The sequence below is a fragment of the Limulus polyphemus genome, unplaced genomic scaffold (genome assembly GCF_000517525.1).
Source record: "Limulus polyphemus unplaced genomic scaffold, Limulus_polyphemus-2.1.2 Scaffold208, whole genome shotgun sequence".
NCBI lineage: Eukaryota > Metazoa > Arthropoda > Merostomata > Xiphosura > Limulidae > Limulus > Limulus polyphemus.
In genome coordinates, this window is record NW_013665818.1 from 135,008 (window position 1) to 141,802 (window position 6,795).

Sequence of the window (6,795 nt, forward strand, 5' to 3'; positions counted from 1 at the left end):
GGATAGCCCATTGTGTAGCTTTGTGCTTAAATACTAACAAACAAGCTAAACGAAAGGCCTCCAGTGGCTCAGCGGCAAGTCTGGGGGGGCTTATAACGGTAAGAATCGGGTTTCGTTTCTCGCGGTGTGCAGAAACAGATCATTGTGAAGCTTTGTGTTTAACAGCAAAATTATATAAACAACAAAATTATATGAAATTTGTCGCTTTTCCACAAGTACAAAAAAACAATGTATTATAGTGAACACAGCAACAATAAAACTAAAATCTTTATTAAAACGTGTCTTCTTTTTCTCAGGTGAAACGATCTACTTAAATCACGTGTGTTGACAAGTTTTAACTGCAACTCACTTTGTACAGAAGCATTCAAGAAAGGCTTTCTCACACCACTGATTCCATTTATCTCGTAAGTAATATCAACTCTTACCGTTTGTCTTCTCAAACTTTAATGAGATAAATCTAGGTCAATTAAGTTTTATCGGACGTATTTCTGTGTGTGTTGTGGTAGTATATATGTGTAAAGAACACTGAACACCTGCAGTGGATATAGCCGTATTTCTGTGTGTGTTGTGGTAGTATATATATGTGTAAAGAACACTGAACACCTGAAGTGGATATAGCCGTATTTCTGTGTGTGTTGTGGTAGTATATATATGTGTAAAGAACACTGACACCTGCAGTGGATATAGCCGTATTTCTGTGTGTGTTGTGGTAGTATATATGCGTAAAGAATACTGAGCACCTGCAGTGAATATAGCCACGTGTGAAGTGGAAATTAAATATATGTATGTGTAGTGGATCTCATTAACACGAACAATGAATATTTTATCGCGTGAAGAACAGTGGGAATTGTACAGTGGCTGACATGACTAGTTAGGAATCCCAGTGGGGGGGGGGGTCATCAGTGAGGTGGAGATCAAAGCTGGAATATTCTGTCAGGTCACATGACGTCATAGGTTCACAAAGTAGACCCGCTAGAGGACAGATATTTCAAAAATATGCTTCTAGTAGTGGAAGAAGAGATGATCATCAGTGGGGTGCTCCAAATTGTGTGAAGAGATAATCATCTGTGGGGTGCTGCAAATTGTGTGAAGAGATGATCATCTGTGGGGTGCTGCAAATTGTGTGAAGAGATGATCATCTGTGAGGTGCTGCAAATTGTGTGAAGAGATGATCATCTGTAGGGTGCTGCAAATTGTGTGAAGAGATGATCATCTGTAGGGTGCTGCAAATTGTGTAAGAGATGATCATCAGTGGGTGCTGCAAATTGTGTGAAGAGATGATCATCAGTGGGGTGCTGCAAATTGTGTGAAGAGATGATCATCTGTGGGGTGCTGCAAATTGTGTGAGCAGATGTTTGTTATGTGGATCGCCAGTTTTTAACAAATGTTTTTGATCACTTACTGGATTGCGAAGTCTGTAATGTCAAATTAACATTTGTGGGCATGGAATCTAATAGTATGCATTTTACATCACATGACTGGTCACCTGATGGTTACCTGGTACTTATTTCACATAAAAATTAACTCTGAAGTGTCATTGTCATTATTTAATAATAGCAGTTGTGCCCTTGTCATACGTACAATGTTAAAAAATTCTGATTATCCCTCAACCCTATGTTTGCTGACTTCTTTTCATGCCGTTTGTACCATATTGAGTAATTTTAAGGTTTTTGCCTATTGCAAAGTGTAAAGAACTGACAAGTATATGGGTGAAACTACACATTTTCTATGTAAAATACTTTAACTACCTGACTCTGGAACACTTGCCTAGAAAAACAAAACAACTTTGCATCTTACACTGACTTTAATGTTGTGTTTATTACGTTCAAACTCACCAGCTGCTTACACATTAGAGTAACTGACTCAATGGGGAACTTATCCCCTTACTACCGTAAATAGTCTAGAATTCAATGGACATATTTTAGTAATTGTTTTTTACGGTAACTGAAAAAGTGAATTATCTGGCTGTATTTTAGATCTCCTTCTAGGACATAAACTTGACCAAATGTCCGAATGTTATGTTGAAACAATTTTGATTATGGAAATCAGAACGTCACATGAAAAGCAGCCGATATAAAATCCCAGTGCAACCGAATGTATTAGAACTACAATTTGACATTCTTTGGTATTTCATAGGTTGTGTGATTCCACCGATAATTAATCACTTTTGGGAAGGGAAAGTAATGACCTTTTCTGACACAAAATTTTCACATACTCATATCATAATAGGATGCTCAAATCGGTGATTTAGAATTTCCAAGACTGGAAGAACCCTCTACCTTAGAAAACAAAGGAATATGGATCAACATGGGTCACCAGGACTACTTAGAAAGAGACCTGCGTCAAGTCGTACCCCAGCCATCGTAAGCAGAGTGTGGAGTTTGTAACATGTGAGAATCTACAGCCACAAAGATATATATATCAAAAACCTTCCACGTGGCTCAGGCAACAATACGCATCATAATCAAGGAGGAACTCGTTTGTAAAAGTCACTTGTACACAATTTGCTTCAACGTTCAACTGAAGAATTAAACAGGTATTCATGGTATTCCATACAAAGACATACTAGTAATGTCGCCGGACACAGCACCTATGGTTTGGTTTCAGTGTGATCAGACTTTTTAATCTGACGCTGGAAAACCGCTGTCTTCCGACACTAGATAGAAATGCAGTAGGTTCCTCCCTACTGTATGTGCTTTGGACAAGATAGTGTTACGATGGAGCCTTTTGCAGCAGAAAGTCCACAGCATGTCAATGATCGATATGCACGATTGTCAGAAAGATTAAGATCGGACATGTTTCTTATATGATAAGTTACATTTCTGCCATCCATATTAAGTTGAAAGTTAATGATTAACCTATTTCATGTAATTGTTAGTTTCTTTCCTTATTTTAGTGCACCAGTAATGTAAACATAGGACTACGTCATGTGGACAGAACAGATATTTTCTCATTGCCGATTCTCTGTCCACTGCGGGAATCTAACCTCGGAATGTAACACTGTAAATCAGTAAACTTACCGATGACTCACTGGAATGACTTCAATTGCATAGCTTTTTAAGTCTAATCTTTTAGGGACATTTTTCTGATACAAGTTGATATATTTTATTATAGTAAATATATGCACCATTTGGGCATAATGGTCTTCCGATTCCGTAATAATGTTTAGGTATTTGTAGCTACTATTAATATTTACGAATAATGCCCGTAAAATATGTTTTTATGTATACATATACAATACTCGTCCATAAATTAGAGTGAAAAAAATAACCTCGATTTACTAAGAACTATAACTCTTGTTTAGTGTTTCATAGATTAGATTAAGAATAGTACAGTTATAATTGTTTAAGCATATTGCAGTAATATTCACTAATACATATAGATGAATTAGGTTTAACAAGAGGAAATGATTCTTGTCAATAGTAATATTCACTAACACACATAGATGAATTAGGTTTACCAAGAGGGAATGATTCTTGTCAATAGTAATATTCACTAACACACATAGATGAATTAGGTTTACCAAGAGGGAATGATTCTTGTCAATAGTAATATTCACTAACACACATAGATGAATTAGGTTTACCAAGAGGGAATGATTCTTGTCAATAGTAATATTCACTAATACACATAGATGAATTAGGTTTACCAAGAGGAAATGATTCTTGTCAATAGTAATATTCACTAACACACATAGAGAAATTAGGCTTACCAAGAGGGTAAACTAGTCGTTGGTGAAAGAGTAACCCAAGAGTTGGCGGTGGGTGGTGATAACTAGCTGCCTCCCCTCTAGTCTTTCACTGCTAAATTAGGGGCGACTAGCGCAGATAGCTCTCGTGTAGGTTTGCGCGAAATTCAAAACAAAAACATTAACGTTTTGCAAAGTTACAGTATCAAAACTTCTAGTTCTACATAAGTTAATGTTTCTGTATGTAACATAAAAGGTGTTTTTAAAGCAACATGTTGGTTTTAACTTAGAATACTACCAAATAAAAATCAATGTGATTCTAAAAACATCTATTTTTCAAACCTATCCAAAATCCTCATAAAAGGTAATTTTAGTTTACATTGTTACCACTAGATGCCGCCCGCGTAATACTAGTCACGTATTTTGGAGAAGTTGACGTTACAAGCTACTTTAAACAACCACGGTATTTCTTTAAAATATAATTTCGTTTTACTTTCTAACTATATTAAGGAGTGAAAACAATTATAAAAACTTAATTTTAACATTCGTAAAAATTATTGAGATAACAGAGACTTATTTAGTTTTGTTAACAAATAAACATAAATATCAAATTAAACAAAAGACGAAAATAATGATAAAAACAAATAAAGCAACGGTTTATGGTACCTTGAACTAGAACGGACGTCATGCTTCACATGGGTCAAATGGCCAGGTCAGAGTTTTCTACGGTTTTGGTTTAGCCGTACTTAACTTAGAACTGCGGAACAGAGGAAGGCAAACAAGTCAGTAACACACTCCGCCTACATGAAAATAGTGATACTGACTGTAAATTTTATTACGTGCCTACAGCTGAAATTGCAGGGTGTGTTCAGTGGCATGCCGCGAGCTCGAACCTTGGACATTCCAACCCAAATATAGGGAATCGTATAAAAACCTCTAATTTGAAACCATCGGTAAAGGATATCGAACAAAGCGACATAATTTTAAAGGAAATATAACTGCACAAGAAATGCAAGACTAACCATAACTAGCCCTTCCAGTTATTGCCCAAATAGTAGATGCCGGTCACTAAGGTACAAATGCTAAATCATGTAAGACTAAACAAACTTTAACATGAAGATCGGTAGGCGAAAAGATTCCTTAAAGTTAAAAACAAACAGAAATTTATCAACTGAACTATTCTAGTTCATTTTCGGCCTCATCTTATGAATGAGTAAGCTCTCTTTTATACAGAGGCTTTATTTTTGTTCAGATTTCAGATAATTTGAATGAGACAGTATGCTACGTTATCTAGGGCGTTCTCCAGTACACTTAATTTATTCGGCATTCACTCACATCAGCAATTTTCTTGTACTTGAACCAATGAAACCTTGCTCGCAACAAGTACAGGTAGATTAATAAACTACATTTAATGTTTTATATGAAAATATATGGCAAAGTTCTACAGACTGGACATGTAGGAACTTCATACGTTGGTAGTTTCGTTTGTTCATATATTCATGAAACTAATCTTGGTCACGTAGTTAATATTGTTACGTCTCCGTTTGTTAATTGATTTTCCGTAACTTCGTTCCCACGAAAGTTTAGCGACACAAGTCCTTTCTTAATAAAACTGGTTTATTCTTTCTGAATATAACTTTACCGATACACTTATTTTCAACAGTCGCTCTATAACAAACGCTATAACAACGAGCGTTAACTTCAACAATACTTTCTGACTGCAGTTCAATTACTCACTACCTACACACATTCCCGTCACGTTGTGATCATCTTATGTATATATATATATACAAGGCTAACACTATATCTAGTAATCTCCCGACAATTCACGAAGGTTCGAGAGAACGAGTGGCGTGACACTAGTCACGTGACCTCGCTGACGCAACAATATATTCCCCACCCCCTACACAAAGCCTCTGCCATCATACAATAACATCCATAATGTCATTAAAGGTTACCCTCACTGTACCGTATTAATTATCTCCCAGTGCTAAAAGAACCAACATTAACTTGTTCTAATTAGTGATAGAAATAATTATTCTCTTCCTACCGAACTCGTTGTTGTTCGTGGAGTCTGGCTAGCCTGAAAATAATCGTGGAATATATTGTACTGACGGTTAATTATATAGTACACCATATTAATTAGTTTTCGCTTTGAAGAGAGCGGGTACATTTATACATATATATATTTAATTACTTCCAAAGAGCAAGCTTGTAGAACAGGCTCTGTTTGTTTGTCATTATGAGTAGTTCTATATGGTCTTTACACTCCAATTTTCATCCTAGTGAACCTATCTTTAAACCAGTTGTATGTATACTTGTTCTCCTAAAAACAGGACACTCAAAGATAAAGTTCTTCGTGTATCGGTAAATAAAAGTAACAACAAAAACTTGATAAGTTGGTAATCATAATTTGGAAAAACAAAATCTCTTTTGGTCTCATTAATATTCTAATTTTATTAGTATTTCAAGTTGTAAAATTGGTTGTTTACAAAATAAATTAGGCAGAATTCCCATGAAAACGTTAGTTTCATATTACAGTCTTTTTCTTAATGAAATGGAAAGCATGATAGCGTAGTATGTTCTTTTACCTTTTTGATTTCTTTATATATATAGTTTACCTGTCTGTTTTTCACGTATTTTCCCTTCCCATTGTTTGTTGAACATATCTGTTCAGTTTATCTCCTGTTTGTTTTTCTGCTCACATATTTAATTTTTCACCTCTTTGTTATTTTATGCTTCCCTGCAACCTCACTAAATTAGGTGTATGTTTCATTGTCTATCGGAATATTCTCTGAATGGTTGCGATCTGAGGTTGTCTTGGTGACTGACCGTACCAACCTATTGATTGTTCGAATCACGTGACGCGCAGAATGCAGTAAAATACATGTTTTTTAGGATGTAGGATATTGCACTTTCGACACAGTTTTTTTTTATTGTTCAGATGAAGCGTCTAAATTCAAAAAGTCTTGAGTTGTGGGCGTACATTTTAAACTGAATTAGAACGTTTTAGTTTTGAAATATATCTATAAACGGATAAACAAGTAGTTAACTTGTATTTTTTAAAGCTGTATTTTGCAAGGTTTACGAGTTCTTCCTATAAGTTA

The 6,795-nt window shown here is 35.4% G+C and overlaps 1 protein-coding gene across 1 annotated transcript in view; it reads left to right on the forward strand.

The window, feature by feature from the left end:
* The window catches only part of LOC106478396 (tyrosine-protein phosphatase Lar-like), a 298,391-nt gene that overhangs the window by 114,280 nt on the left and 177,316 nt on the right, over positions 1-6,795 (forward strand). The window contains exon 2 of the mRNA XM_022381996.1: positions 297-404. The gene's annotated coding sequence lies outside the window, so the exon portion shown is untranslated. The remainder of the gene's footprint in view (positions 1-296; positions 405-6,795) is intronic.